At 40.9% G+C, this 15,104-nt stretch overlaps 1 pseudogene across 1 annotated transcript; it reads right to left on the bottom strand.

Annotated features, from left to right (window-relative positions):
- Positions 1-8,775: 8,775 nt before the first annotated feature.
- Positions 8,776-9,934, bottom strand: LOC145076151 (putative thylakoidal processing peptidase 2, chloroplastic pseudogene; annotated as a pseudogene). The gene is made up of 3 exons (XR_013692611.1): positions 9,140-9,934; positions 8,944-9,012; positions 8,776-8,856 (listed from the first exon to the last, which is right to left on the bottom strand). The product of XR_013692611.1 is annotated as a putative thylakoidal processing peptidase 2, chloroplastic pseudogene (transcript).
- Between the last annotated feature and the right edge of the window lie 5,170 nt (positions 9,935-15,104).

The raw sequence follows: 15,104 nt of genomic DNA, 5'->3' as shown, positions 1-15,104 counted from the left end.
GTTCACGACAATCTTTTTGTCTCAAGAACAACTCGGCAAGTTGTTCATACAACTCGGCGAGTCACAGCTTAGAGTGTTCTTCGGATGAAGATGAACTTGGCGAGTAGGATGAAGGACTATTGGCCTTGGGTATAGAAGGAAAACTCGTCGAGTCTACGCTTAACTCGACAAGTAGAGATGGACTTATGGTCAGGCTAAGGGAAAGGGACTCGGCGAGTTGGCTAGCCAACTCGGCAAGTCTGGTCAACTGGCAGTTGACTGTGACTTGACTCTTGATTTGTAAGGGTAAATGGTCAATTTACCCTGAAATTGGTTAGCAGTATTTGACTAAGACTTTTGTGGGAATTATAGCCAGAAGGTCTCCGGAGCGGCAGTAGCAGCAGACAGTCAGTTCCCATGCAGATCGACAGTTACTTTTAGGTGAGTTTCCTTTCGGTAGGAATGGGTCTAAGGCACCAAGGTCGGCCCGTGTAGACAAGATGTTGGTACTAGAGTGTGGGTCGAGCCCGTATCTCTTGATTGAGTTGAGTATGATATATGCTAGTATGATAGAGTTGTCTATACTTGTTGTCTGTGTAATACTTGTATATTATGGGTCAGCGGTTGAGTGTAGGCAAGGCCCGTATCTCTCCGAGAGTGGAGTGTGGGTGTGGCTCGTACCTCCCAGATAGTGTAGCTTGGACGAGGCCTGTATCCCTCGGCTAGCGGAGTGTGGGCAAGGCCCGTATCTTCATGAGTGTGGGCAAGGACCGTATCTCCTAGCTGTATGTTGTATGTTTGTATGGTATGAGGTATTATGGGGGAACTCACTAAGCTTCGTGCTTACAGTTTTCATTTTTGGTTTCAGGAACCTCTTCGTCGAAGGGGAAAGAGCTGGCGCGGTAGCCGTACATCACACACACCCATGCTTCGTATTCCGCATCATGAGACCTTCCTGGGGATTTGTACTCTGATATTTTTATGTTATAGAAATATTTTTCCAGACATGCGATATCTTATTAAAATGTTATGATCAGAAAACATTTTTATTCGAATGTTTGCTAATAATGTGTTTTCAAAAACGAAATTTTTGGCTCGTATTTTTGGGACGTTACAGTACACCCTGTGTTCCATGTCTCAACTTTGAAAAAGTGCCTATCAGACAAAACTCTTTTCATTCCTTTGGAATAGATCGAGATAAACGAGAATGTCCTGTTCGTCGAAGAACCAATCGAGATTTTGGGTAGGGAAGAAAAGAGTACAAAGCAGGGTCGCAATCCGATTATGAAGGTTCTATGGAACGCCAAGCATGAACCGGAATTCACATGGGAATGCAAAGACCAGATGAAGCAGAAGTACCCTCACCTATTCTCTCATTCATGAACTTATCTTTCGAAAGAATTTCGGGACAAAATTCCCTCTAACGGGGGGATGATGTCACAACTAGCAAATTTGTCTAGGAAATTCTATCCTTTTGTAAACAATATCAATGACAACAAATTGTAACCTTAACCTGATAATGGACATGATGTTATCCAATGACAACAAACTTTCATCAAAATCCAATTATAGATCCCAAACTTCATGCAAAACACTACAAAGATCAAATTAGGGTTTGGAAACCCTAGAAATTCCAACCTAAGTCCATTTTGGACCAGGATTTCCTTATTGGACCTAACGGGCCAATAATCTTTCAACTTGATTCTTTTGGGCTTAGAACTCTTAATAGGACTCTAAGTGGACCCACACTCATAAAACATAACATATTGGGCCATGTGGAATTAAAAATGGTACATGTTACCCTGATGGGCCTTATTGGGCTATAATTGATTTAAACTAACCCTAAAGGACCATAAATCCATTTCTCTTACAATTTGGGCCGAAAACCTTCTTAATGGGCTTCATATTTTCGAACAAAACCAAGAATAGGCCCAAATCAGTTCATTTCCTCTTTACAAACCCAATTCTCAGCCATATTTAAAAAAAAGATAATGTGAGATCTTGACACCTCATCATTGCATAGTGGTAATCTAAGCAAAGGAACTCACATGTAAAAAAGCAAAATCCTCCTTAACCATCATGCATTAACCCTTTTGATCTTATCTCATCCTTCTCTTTTAACTAGGGCCGAGAATTACAAACCCACACCACCACCTTCATATTTTTACTAACACTCTCAAAAATCATCTTGAAGACGCTCTGTTATCCTAAAAAAAATCATGTGGGTTGTTTGTGTTCTAAGAGTTTCTTCAATAAAGTTCATCACATTTGGTAAGTTTTAGTTATACTCCATAGTTTTAAATCCAAGTTAGAACTTAAATCTCCTCTTAACCCACATCATTTCATGATCCATACCCTAGAACTTCATAGAACTCGAGATCTACTCAAGGGAAGCTTGCAAGAGTCGAAAAGTTCCTCTTTTCTTCACTAAAACCGAAATCAACAAGCAAGGTGAGTTCATACCCCTATTTTCCATTTTTACTTTGTTTTGGGGGAGAATACAAGTTGTGTTGTGTAGATCTATGTGTGTATGCATGATTATCTGTGTTTTCTTGAACCATTTGGTGATTATGTGTTGTTTACTTCATAAATCTAAGAATATGTTAAGAACATGAAGTTTATCACTTGGATCTTCATGAAAACCTTGAGAAAAGTATGTGTTATCACATACAATACATGTAAACTAGTAGATCTGGGATTTATACACTTAAAATATCAAAAGTGAGTGTTGTGCTCAAAGATCAATAAACTAAACTCAAAATTCAGCCCTTGACAGAAACGTTTTGGTCCAATCTTGACCTGTTTTGACCACCTTAATGATAATATTTTTCAAAACTGTTTTACATGCTCAAATTTCTGGTTCATGCCTTTAAAATTAATACTCTCACATTTTGATACGATTTTTCTACAATTTTTGGCGAATTTTACAAAACTACCTATCATATTTGAAATAATTTTGGACCAACCTATGAAGGTGAGTAATTTCACACTAGTTTGAGGGCATCAAAAATTATTAGAACAAATTTTAACAAAGTAGACAAAATTTCCAAACTTCCAGAATTTACAAATCCAAATTTCGACTTACGATGATTTTTCTACGAATTTACCAACAACTAGGTCAGAAAAGCACAAAACAAAAAAAATGTGTGTTTTCACAAAAATCAAGCCAAAGATGATATTTTTGACAAAAATGGGTTTAAAATGTTATTTTTACCATAAACTATTCATCAACACAAGTTTTGAACAAAATGGAGACTAAAGTGTTATTCTTACAAAAATTGGGCCTTAATTGTAAATTTTTGGCTTATTGGGCCAAGAACGTCATTTTTACAAAAAAGTGGGCTTTTATGCTATTTTAGTGAATACTCGAACCAAAAGTAACGATAAACTAACAAACATATTAATTTGATCATTTTCTAGGTTATTAGGTCTTATTGGCCCATTTATATGTTTGATAGGTCCTGTATACTATTTATATGTTTCTTGGGCCTCATTGACCCATTAACATGTGTGACAGACCTTGGATACTATTTGTGTGTAACGGCCGAAAAACACAACCAATTTTAAATTTTTCAAAACATCTCAATTCCAATAATTCTTTACAAAAAGGTTTTCAATACAAAATATTTATCGTATTCCCAGAATCATAACACCACAAAAGTATGAGGAGCAGTACGATCACGCCTTCGCCTTGCCACGATCTCCTGAAGAACCTGAAAAACATGAAACCACAACTGTAAGCCCGAAAGCTTAGTGAGATACCCCCAAAATACCAACCACAAAACCATACACGCATAACATGCCATAACATATCTGATCACAGAACAGCCATGCTCTCCGGGTCTACTGTGTGACTGGTCCGCCGCACCGGCCAACAGTCCACCTGGTCCACCCTCTGAGTCAATCCGCATACATCGAGTCTGCAGTGTGATTGTTCCGCCCGTTTCCGGGCCTTCAATCCACCTGGTCCACTCTCTGAGTCTACATTATGACTGGTCCGCCCGCATCGGGCCTTCAGTCTGTCTGGTCCACTCTCCGAGCCTTCGGCACGTCTGGTCCGCCCCTACCAGGACCTACAGCCTATCCGGACCGCTCGCTGGGCCTACGGGACAACCGGTCCGCCCTGGGTATCTTGGCCTACTGCACACAGCAGGACCCGCCTCAACCCAACTCCAGTCCAACATCCATGTGCACATATAGATACAATCATCTAACAATTCACAGATAACAAGCAGATCAACAGATCACATAACATGCCACTATCCTAACCAGGATACCGACCTAACAGGTCACTAACATAGCATCTCCCTATCTCTCTGGATACCAATCTCAATCAGGTCTCTAGCATATACCATCCTAACTCACAGGATGCAAACATGATAAAGCAGTAACATAAAAACAACTACCCGGATCTCAATCCGATAAGGGCCGGCATTGGTGCCTTAGACCCCGTTGATATAGTGAGGATAACTCACCTCGAAACTGTCGACTTAACAGATAATCCAAGCTACTCCTATCACTGATACGATCTCCACCACTGGTCAACCACCAATGCGTTGAACTCAAAACAACAAACAATAATTGCCAAAATGCCCCTGGACACATTGGTCAACCCTTGGACAAAGACAAGGTCAAAGTCAACTCCTGACTGACCCTACTCGCCGAGTCAACCCTATGACTCGCCGAGTTTCCACACTCAGACTTCACTCCATCCGCGACCTAACTCGCCGAGTCACCCCGAGACTCGCCGAGTCCACCAACTCAGAGTCCACTCGCACACGACTCACCGAGTCATCCCTTGACTCACCGATTCTCGACTCGACCAGAGAATATCGGAACTCTTCGACAAGACTCGCCGAGTCCAAGAACAGACTCGTCGAGTCCAAGGCTATCATCAACCTACTCGCCGAGTTGTTCATACAACTCGCCGAGTTCAAGGCTATCTTCATCCGACTCGCCGAGTTGTTCTTCCAACTCGTCGAGTCCCAGCTCATCTTCAAGCAACTCGTCGAGTTCACCCATGTGACTCGCCAAGTACCACCGATCTGAATCCATTCAGAAGCATTCCAGGCCATGCAAATGATCCAAAACATAGATCTAAGCTTATACAACTCATCCATCACATAAAGTGGCAAACTTTACGTGAATCCCAAGAGATCTAGGCCTTAATCACTTATAACTAGGGTTTGGGACTTGCAAGCTTCACTAAACATTCCAACACAGGGACTTTCATGCTCTCTGATTCTCCTCTTCTCCAGATCTGAGGTAGCAACCTCAGATCTACCCTCTAGACTTCCAATTACATCCATAGGCAAGATCCCACAACCCCAAATGAAGAAACAACATACAATCAGACCAAGAACGAGATATTACCTCCAATGGACGCCCCCAACTGCAATGAAGTTGATTCCAAGCAAAGCCCCTTGCCCCAAGCCTTCAATTCCACAAATTCCTTCAAAGATTACTTCTCCAAGCTTCAATCCACTCAACAATGGAGCTCCTCTGCGATTTAGGGTTTCTAGAACTCAAGAGGGGAGTAAAGAGGCTGGGGAAGGAACATAGTGTTCCTTATATAGGGCTCAACCCCGAGAATTAGGGTTTTCTCCACCCAGCGCCTACTCGCCGAGTCCATCTCATCGACTCGCCGAGTCGGCTACTTAACACGCGGTCAAGCCGCGACTCTACTCGCTGAGTCCATCCATGGACTCGCCGAGTCACTCTTTCCCAATTAACACTTTTGGCCCTTCAACTCTACTCTCGCTATTTCGGGATGTTACAATTCTCCCCCACTTATATTTGGCTTCGCCCTCGAAGCCTATAGCAGCTCAACTCCAAGGATACTCCCACAATGCTCCACCTGGCCTCAACCAGACCAGGTCCCACAAGGCATACCCAAACGAACTTGAATACACTTTCCTTCCCTCACGGTGTCCTGACCACCGTCTCAAATAGGGCACCGGATTCACCCTCTGATATCTTCGCTTAACCCCTGAGAATTACCCATAATGCAACACTGCTTCAAATCACAACCATCACTCGACTCATAAAGACTAGAAAATCATGAACCATCGGATCCCCGATCCGAATCCCACTCCATCCATTCCATGACGACGGAAACCCATTCTCTATCTCAGGGCACTCCACGAGTCCTCCTCTTACAAACACATACACATGTTGAACTAGCTCCAGCATCCTCAGGTTTGGAAAACCCGACACACTGATGACACCCTCAAACCTCCCCCAGGATGAACTACTAATACATAACCAATACCCTGAACAGAATCATACTGAGAGTCCAGGACTCTCCCCCCGCATCCTTTCCAAGCCTCTGGGCTCTACACCTGCGGAATTCCTTCCGCAACCTCAGCAGACATCCCAAACCGGATGAGCTCCTACTTCACTGCCGCGAACACGATTGTAATGTCATACAAAGAATCATTCAAATGTTAAACAAAAATAATACATTGCTAACATGGGTTATACATTCCTATAAAACTAACCAATAATCATACAACTCTGTTTATTACTGGAAAGGAATGTCAAACATGATTACAAGTCTCCCTTAATCTTGATTACTCACCTGCTTAAGTAAAATGTTGTTGTTGAGAAGGTTACCTAGCAACAGAGAAAAACACAACACCTCTCCGACAATCACAACATCATTTACAGAGAAAGGGTTGTCAATTACTTTCATTAAGACTTTCATTCAATCACAAAAATATTAAATAAAAGAGTGAAACAGTAACTTACTTTTGATAAGTTGATCTCCCTTAGAGCAAACACAGCTAAAGCATTGAACAAGACCCTATTTTAAAATTTTATAAATACACAAATCATGATACCTGATATTGGAATACACACTTTGATACATGAATAAATACGAGTAGATTAACCTGGATACATATGAAGTAAAGATGGAAGGTGCCGGAACTCCGGGGGCATTGGGTTGGTTCCTTCCCACTCGCACACACCAAGCCAGAACTCCACTTAATCCAGCACCAAAATAAGCCTGCATTCAGAAAGCTGCAGGGGTGAGTCACAATTCAAGAATCTGTTAAAATTTGAGGAATAACATGTTCAACCAAAACAATATTAGAAAATAGGGTTATATGTGAAACATAGCAATGTAATAATTATCAAGGTGTTGGAATACTTGAAATCTAGATTATTTGCTTGTTTGTACATCCAGACGATTTAATCACAAACATAAGTCATGTTATCAACTTTCTGAAGAAGTATACCAAGACATTTGTAGGAGAAGAATACTCTCAATAAGATAATTTAATTAAAAAAATGTAATGATAATGATAATGAGTTCATACCTGTGAAGTAGTGCAGAATGCTCATCATCATATGTATAAAGCTCATACTGCTTTGCAAAAGCATTTCCAAGAGAAATGACCCAATCAATGTCTTGAACAACATCCAAAGTTTCTGCAAGAAACTGCAAACAAAAAAAGAAATAAATAATAATGACATGAAAAGTAAGACTATCAGTCTATAACCTCAACAATAAAACAAAACAAATTATTATTAAAATCAAATAATGATAATACAAATTGTTACAAATTATGGGACAGCAGGGTCTTCTATGATGACATATAAAGCAGCCCTATTACAATATTACCCTTGTGGGACAGCAGGGTCTTCTTCTATGATGACAAATTGTAGGACAGCAGTACATGACTAAATGCATGTAGATTGATAAGGTTGTTTCTTTTTTACTTAATAAAATCAAAATGACTTGTCATGCTAAGTGAGAGGTTGGTCACTTTATGTATTAAGACCCTCCCTATTACAATATTACCCTTGTTTATTTTTTTATTTTATTCAACTTTTGACAATCTCATGAAAAAGGCACTATCGACCTCGTTTTTTTTCAATGTTCACAGAATTTTAAACAAAATGTTGGCATCTATTTACCTGTTGTTGTTTGTTTTAGAATTTGGAGAGAGAGAGGGATAGATAGAGAGAGAGAGAATCTTCATGCCTTTATGGTGTATCAAAGGAGGGCGTGAAAAGACAACCTAGTTACCATCCTAAGCAATTAGTGGTCCTAGACCATGTGAAAAACAGAGCTCATATCATAAGCTGATTTTATAAGGGGCAACAACCAGTATGGCAATCCTAGCATTCCATCTAAACACTCTTGTTTCTTAGAGGATATTGTAGTTCATCAATTAAAAAAAAGGAAAATATTTAATTTTACCTGTGTCACAAATTACGATATTGTCCTGAAAAGTTACCACAGAATAAAGCAGACCCGCACGTGAAATACCCTCCACCGAGAAATTATTTTGTGGCAGCTACTGACTAGGCAGTATTTCTTTTACGAGGGATGATTTCTCCTTTATCAACTGTCCACAGATATCTATAATCTTTGAAGATCCTTCACACCATAAAAAATATTATTAAATAATATCATAATTAACCTAGAAACATCAAAAGAATATGTAGACAATAGAAGTCAAACCTTTGACCACTTCTTGAATGATACCAGATGACAGATCCATGATCCATAAAGTTTCAAAACTGCATTAAAACATTATATAGCAGATTAACAGTATATCATGTTAATTAAAATATGACATGTAAAATGTGGTAATTTTCCAATGACTTGAGAAGATGCCAGGGGTAAAAATGTAATTTAGGATCAACTTCCTCAGAAAAAAGGAGCAAACATCACCAGAATCTCCAGCCTTTAGGATCAACTTCCTAAAATATGGAACGAATTTAACATCTTGGAAAGATAAATGTTGTAGATAATTCTCTTGAAAAAAGGAGGTTAATCATAAATCATAATCTTACCTCAACCCAATCTCCAGCCTTTGCTACAATTCTTTTTATAAATACATCACCAGAACTGTAGCCAAATTCCTACAAGATTATTGATACAAGACAATGAGCAAACAACAAAACACAGAACTAATCAAAGATACTTATAATCAAGAAGTGAAATCGCACCTGAAGAATGGGAGGAGCCTTGAAGATCACAATATCTGAAACTTCTGGCTTCCGAAAGATGTATGAAACCTAAATCAATAACAGGAAAAAACTCAAAATCTTGCATATAATCACTATGTGAATTGAAAAGCCAAAATGGCAAAATTGGCAACCATCATTCATATAGTGTGTAATAAGGTTAGAATTGGGATTATACCTTTTCGGCCATTATGCGATCACCCACATCAAGGGTAGGGCTCATGGATGCAGAGGGGATGGATCTTGGTTCAGCCAACTGTGATCGGAATAAGATACTGACACTCAAAGCGGTGAAGGCGGCCTTAGCATCATCGGAGCAAACACTTAATAGTTTTGAAAACCAATTGTTCCTCTCAACGATGATTTTGGTACTTGCAACATTGCAGGTTTTCCCGCAATCAGTAGTAGTCTGATTGGACTTCGTTACATGGGAGCCACTTCGACCCTTGGAAGAACGGAATCATGGAAGACGGCTTCAACGGCGAAATCCCAAAAACCCCAGAACCACCACCAATGCCACCACCGGTAGGCGTTGACTTTACCAACGAGATCAATCCAACGAGGGGAGAAGGTTTGGAGGAGGTCTCAACCCCAAGAAAATTACATGCGAGAGTGGCATACGCCGAAACCGAACACGTTGAACCCGTCGTTGCTGCCGGACCGTACCCGGCGACGGGATCTCGGTTGGGATTCTGGAATATACGAGGACGAGAAAAAACCTCGTGAAAAATTCGGCATGTATTGGATTTTCCGGAGGCGGTGGCTAGGTTTTGGGCCACGTAGCCGGAGTAAGAAACAGTGAATCTGATCGCCATACACGCAATTTTGATTAACAACAAAAAGATTTGGAAAATTGCTTCTTCGGTGATCAACTGTTGTGACGTGAAAAGAAAACTCACAAAGAAAGAGATCCCATTGAAAATGAAGGAATCAGTGAGATTAGGAGGGTGGGGTGGAATCGAAGGGTAAGATTAGAACAAGAAGGGAAGAATCGGGAGCTGAAAATTGGGGAAAATGATGAAATCGAAAAATCCCAAAGCTGAAAACAACCTGAGATTTCCTCCGGGAAGCGATGGAGAGATCTCAAGGGTGTGGAGACAAAAGTGACTTTCGGTGAAAAACATTGTGGGTAGGTCTGTGTTCAAAATTGATAGATTTTTTTTCAAAATTGATAGGGGGTTGTGATTCTTTAGGCTTCAAAATTGATAGATTTTTTTCGATTCTTTCAAGTTTGAATCAGAAAATGAGAAAGAGTTAGGGAAATCAAGAGTGCAATGCTCGTCCTTGTTAGGTTGAAGATGAAAGATAGATAGAAGATGGCAAAAAAAAAGGCGGGTTTTCAAAATTTTGGGGATTTCATTTCCCCCCTTGTATACTAAAAGCGCGTTTCATTTAAATTATAAAGCGACAGGTACAGACGACGCGCGTTTAAGATAAAGCGCCCTCCGTGTTTTTAATTTTTTTTTCTTGAGACACTAAATTAAGGGCACGCAATAAAGCGTGACTTAAATCCTTAACTTTTTTAGAGAGGTGACACTATTTTAAAGGCACGTCCTTTTGCGTATCGTTAATTATCGCGTGTCGTAAAAAGCGCGTCATTAAAGGTCTTTTTTCTAGTAGTGACTTATGTGCCGGGCCCGGTCAGAACTGAATTGATGTGTTTGATTAAGTTCTATGTCAAATAAATCAGAGATCGAGAAACCTAAATGCTTGACTAATCATTCCACAGAATTGTCAGCATGATATCTAACAGAGGACTGTACGATCCCTTATCTAAAGGACAAGATTGATTAGATCAGAGTTTGACAGCGTCTTTGAGAGCTACGATTGCGAATCGGATTGTACTTGTGAATATAGTTACTAGACTTATCCAAGTGGGAGACTATTGGAATAGTGTCTAAGGCTGCAACTATATTAGGCAAGTATTTGACCCGATTGTGCATGGTCCTTTTGGGTTGCCTTCACCATAGCAACTTGATAGGATGATTTATTATGAGAGAATAGATATTATTAATATATTATGAGAATAATATAAGGAATAATAATATTGTTATTTGATTAATATAAATCATAGATTAATTAGTATTAATTTGGTGACTTAAAGAGATTAATTAAATAAGAGGGTATAAACTGTCAATTGGTTGATAGTTACACTTTAGACTGTAAATCCTCCATGGATAGAGGATGGACGAATTCTAGGGCTTGGGATAGCCTCAAATTCATCCAAGGCTTATCTTTGGTAAGGATTTGGATTGCTTTGGGTAAGGATTATCCAACTAGGGTTTAAGGGTGAAACCCTAGGAGTCTACAAGTATAAATAGACCCTTATGGCATGTGACCTCGACATCTCTTCTAATGTAAAGTACCTCTGGCTGATTTTTTCCCAACCACTCTCTCAAATCATCTTCTTTGTTAGTTGGTGTTTGTAAGCCATTAGAGGAGTGACAATTGTGACTCTAGAGCTCCAAGACAACAAGATCAAACAAGACATTCAAAGGTAAACTTCTAGATCTGATTTTGTATTGTTCTTATACCTAATTAGTCATTAGAAGTCTTGGATTTAAAGCATGTTTAATTAGAAAACCTAGATCCAAGCATTAGGGTTTTGCATGCGCACATAGGAAAGTTCTTATGGCTAAAACCCATCAATACTCTCGGGTGTGTCTATACTCAAACTGAGGATTTGGTAAAGTTTTTAAAAAAGAAATGTATTTTTTTAAGAAACAACGTTTTGTAAGACAAGAAAGGGTGTAATGCATGCAATTGACCAAGCTCAATTAATTTTCTAAAAATACCCATACATGTTATCCGATATGATTTGATTTGTGAATCTGTGAATTGTATGCTAGTTAGGGCTAAGGATATGCTCAATATTTGCATGATAGAATGCTAGGAGAGATGCCTTTGTATGCTTAATGTATGAGCTTGTAGACTTGCATGCTAGTATTGATAAGTCAGTGATAGGATGGCCTGATTAGTTGATGCTTGGTTTTATTACTTGATGCTTGAATGTTTCTTGCTTTGTGCTTTCAGGAGTTCTCACTAGCTTCAGCTAACTAGTAAGCGAATATGCTAAGTTACATATTATTAGGATTAAATAATTTTATAAGTTTAGATTTTAACCCTATTGTACAGCTCTTGTTTGAGTCCAACAGTTGTTGTGTGAGACCTCTCATTTGAAGAATTATCTACTTTTGGTTATATGTAATTGTATTCGAAAGCTAGTTAGAGGAAGTTAGCAGGATTTCCTTCTGCAACTGATGGCGGAGAGTGGTGCGGAGTTTGCCCTAGGAAAACCTAGGATGAGATCTAGTGTTGGGAGCCTTATCTTGATGAGGGTTAATTGTATGGATATAGGGTGACTTGGCAGATTCAAGGCAATCCTTGAGGAAAGTACGGATAGATGTGGAAGGTAGTATGGGCCCGTACTACTGTAAGTAGAGGATCCGTACTCGATTCAAGGAAAATTGCGATGAAACCGGGAAGCTTGTAGATTTTGTGATCCTTCGATATATTCTGATGATTTATATGGTCTATTTTCAGTATGGTGACTCTGCAGGGCAGACCTTTTGGCAGTTCTAGTGTTGGGGAGGTCTCAAGCTCAGGTTCTAGAGCTGCACATGTGGATAATCAGACTAGGGAGTTCATCTCGTCTGAGATTACGGGTTGCATTCTTGAGCAGACTCCTATGATCTTTGGTACAGTCAAGGAGGGCATTCTAGAGATTTTGGATGAACGATTGAGTTCATTTCATTCTGAGACGATGGCCTTGGTGGGAATGCGTTCCTTGAGTTTCAGGGAGTTCCGGGCATGTGGAGCTTCGGACTATCATGGGGAGAAGGACCCAATAGGGTGCAGGAGGTGGTTAGTGGATGTTGCTAATGTCGCACCAACAATAGCCCCGAGGGGGAAATGGTCATACTTGCTTCCTATCTTGTGAAAGACAGGGCATGCGATTTGTGGGAGGAGGTGGGACACATACTTGGTGACCAGGTTGTTGATATGATGACATGGGAGGGTTTCGTGACTAGGTTTAGGGATGATTTTGCACCGGTGATCAAGGGGCAACAGTTCGCACGAGAGTTTCAGGATTTCTGCCAGACTACCGAGACAGTGGGTGTGATCACTACGATGTTTTGGTAGAGGGCACTTTTGGTTCCGCAGTATGTGGTGGACGAGGAGATGAAGAAGTCGAGGTATCACGAGATGTTGAGGAGCGATATTCGGCAGTTTATGAGCTGGTCCAGCTGCAAGACGCTGGAGGATATGATTGTAAGGGCTAGGATAAGGAGATTGATCACGAGATGGAGAAGAAGAATAAGCCAAATTATGTGTCGAGTGTTGAAGGTTTGAGAAAGAGGCCCAAGTTATATGAATCTAGGATGAGAAGCCAGCAGTGTTGGATCCGCTGTGGCAAATACGGCAAGATCCACAAGGGAGCATGCATGGTTGGTGGTTAGGGTTGCTTCAAGTGCGGCCGGACAAGTCATATTATCAGTGATTGCATTGCTACCACCACCACTACCCCGATATCGAATCTGATTTGCTTTCATTGCAATCAGATGGGCCACAAGAAGGCCCATTGTCCGAGTTTGGTTGCAGCAGGACCGGTCTTAGCACCCGCTCCTACAACTCTTCGGATTACTGACGCCCGCCAGGGCCGGGTAGATACACCTGTAGTGAAGAGCAGAGCTTTTCGGTTGATAGTCGAGTAGGCTCGTGGAGCTCCCAAAGTGGTGACGAGTATGTATCTTCTCCTTATCTCTGTATTTATATTTATTTGTCTATTCATATTTATGTGTTTTATTTTAGGATCATTGATCATGAACAATATTTCTGCTATGATGTTGTTTGAATCGGGGGCTACCCATTAATTTGTATCGCTTGCGCTTAGCAAGAGGTTTATTGGAGCTCTAGGGGAGTCGGATTGTCCATTGTATTTTGAGATCGCGGATGATAGATATGTTCGGGTTGCAAGGGTTCATCGGGGTTGTGCTCTTCAGTTGTTCAACGAGGAGTACTCGATTGATTTGGTTTCCATCCCTTTGCGTGGGAACAAGGTTATTATAGGTATGGATTAGTTGAGCCCTAATGGGGTGGTGATCGATTGTAAGCAGCAGTTAGTCTGGATTCGAACCCTAATTGGGGAGAGTTAGTGGTTCATGGAGAGAGAGCTCAGAGTTGGACGACGTTACGTTCAGCAGGGTTGTGTAGATTTGTTGCTTATGTTATGGATACCCGATATAAGGGTAAGGCGATCGTAGATGATTTGTCGACTGTATGGGATTATCCCGATGTGTTTCCAGAGGATTTGCCTGGGGTGCCTCTGGAGAAGCAGGTCGACCTCAGGATTGATTTGGTTCCAGGTGCGGCTCCGATAGCCAAGGCACCATATTGGTTGGCTCCTCCCGAGATGCAGGAGTTGTCAACACAACTGCAGGAGCTGTTAAACAAGAGATTCATTCGACCGAGCAGTTCACCATGGGGCGCACCGATTTTGTATGTGAAGAAGAAAGATGGTTCTCATCGTATGTGCATTGACTACTAGGAGCTGAATAACGTAACAGTGAAGAACCATTATCCACTCCCGAGGATTGATGGTCTTTTTGACCAACTTCAGGATGCATCTTGGTTTTCCAAGATTAATTTGCGACAAGGTTATCATCAGATGAGGGCTAGAGAAGAGGATGTGCAGAAGACAGCTTTCCAGACTCTTTATGGCCATTATGATTTCATGGTGATGCCTTATAGGCTCACCAATGCTCCAGCCGCGTCATGGATCTCATGAACTGCATGTGCAGGTCGATGGTGGATTGGTCTGTGATTGTATTCATTGATGATATCTTGTTCTATTCCAAGACTTAGGAGCAGCATAATTAGCACTTGAGAGAAGTGCTGGAGACGTTGAGGAGGGAGAGACTTTTGGCAAAGTTCTCCATGTGTGAGTTCTGATTGCGCGAGGTGCAGTTTCTGGGGCATCTTGTCAACCAAAATGGTATTATGGTTGATCCGGCCAAGGTCGAGGCCATGATGCAATGGGAGGTTCCGAGGTCTCCATCTGAGATTCGGGGTTTCCTTGGTCTCGCGGGTTATTATCGGAGGTTTATCCACGATTTCTCCAAGATAACTCTTCCTTTGACTCG

Source organism: Lactuca serriola, chromosome 9, assembly GCF_051521515.1.
Source record: "Lactuca serriola cultivar US96UC23 chromosome 9, Lser_US96UC23_V15, whole genome shotgun sequence".
NCBI lineage: Eukaryota > Viridiplantae > Streptophyta > Magnoliopsida > Asterales > Asteraceae > Lactuca > Lactuca serriola.
The sequence above is the reverse complement of the archived record's forward strand: the minus strand, read 5'-3'. Positions and strand labels throughout refer to the sequence as shown.